Raw genomic sequence first — 1,593 nt, forward strand, 5'->3', positions numbered from 1 at the left:
CAATCGTTTTCTATCAGTGTTATGCCTTCAATCGATACTTTTTGATGAAATAAAATACTTAAATGATTTAATGAATGCATATATACATGTAATTAATGAGTGAAAGTATGTATAAAGTATTAGATAAATTAATAATAAACCGACCCAGCTACTAAATGGTTCGATAAGACTTATCTCAAATACAATCGTTTTCTGTAATTGTTATGCCTTAAATTGATAATTTTTAGTTAAACAAATACTTAACTAATGAAATAAATACATAGATAAATGTATTTAATGAATTAAAGTATGTATAAAGTATTATATAAATTAATAATAAACCGAATCCGACCAAATTTAAATCTAAAACCACGATCGGCGGCGTAATGAAGTGTATCGTAAACCCGTTTTTTTTATAATTTAAAATGTAATGACAGAACTCCCAAAACAACAATACACATACATATTAGTACTATGGTGAATTGTAGTTGTATTAGGACCGTAATTATAGTTAATTAAGGAACCATTCATTGTCTTCGCTCTGTTATGTACGTCGTCGTTTAATCGACACGGCATATTTGGCTTGAATCTAGAAAAATTCAAACTCTAACCCTAAGGTAGACAGGCAGGGTAAATAAATGTGGGTGATCTCTCATAAAATTGTCTTCTAGGAATTATTTTTATATAGACTATCTTTTCTGTAGAGTTTAAGTGGACAAGCGCGGACGAAATAGAGCGCAAAATTTAAAATGAATTAAAAATTTTCATCAGACCGGAAGTAGGCATAACCTAGGCGCCATGTTTCCGTCGTACAAGTTTTCACCGTTGCAGTCACCGTTTCAATCGCTCTTCGTGTGGACGTGTATTATTTCTAGTCATGTGTTGTGTAGATGATTCGCTTAAGGTAGGTGTTCGGACTTATTTCTTTAATATTAATTAAACCGTATTTGCCTTGTCGGCCTTAAAATAAAGCTATTTTTTTTTTCATCGCAATCGAAGTGTTAGATCTAGAATCTAGTTCCCGCCTCCGCTTCGCTAATTCGACTTAATGTAACTATGACACAACTATTAAATCTAGAGTCTCTATTTTAATTAAATAATTAGGGAATTCTATCTCTAGATGATATCTAATCTATTCCCACACGTGTGTGCAAGTAGGATTTAACGTCAGAACAGGTGTGGTGGTCTAGGCGTCGCTATTTTTGACGGTAGGAATTTTTTTTTTAAATTCGTAAAATTTTATATAGACTTTATATAGCAATTTACTAAGACCGACCCTAACGCCCAGTAAATATTTAATTACCACATTGTTATGGACACGGTGTATTAGGTAGGGCCGAGGGCTATCCATAGGTACCAATTTTTAAATTTTGTGACAATTAGGAGCCGAGTTATAAAATAAATTTAAAATACTGGTTCTGGTCTTAGACTTTATATAGCAATTTACTAAGACCGACCTTAATACCCATTAATTATTTAATTAGCGCATAGTTATGGACATCCTGTATTAGGTTGGGCCCAGGGCTATCCGTAGGTACCAAGTTTATAATTTTGTGACGATTATTAGTCGAGTTATAAAATAAATAAAAAAAACTGGTTCTGGTTTGCACTACA

The sequence above is a fragment of the Physella acuta genome, unplaced genomic scaffold (assembly GCF_028476545.2).
Source record: "Physella acuta isolate Inbredline_101_S28 unplaced genomic scaffold, ASM2847654v3 ptg002576l, whole genome shotgun sequence".
NCBI lineage: Eukaryota > Metazoa > Mollusca > Gastropoda > Physidae > Physella > Physella acuta.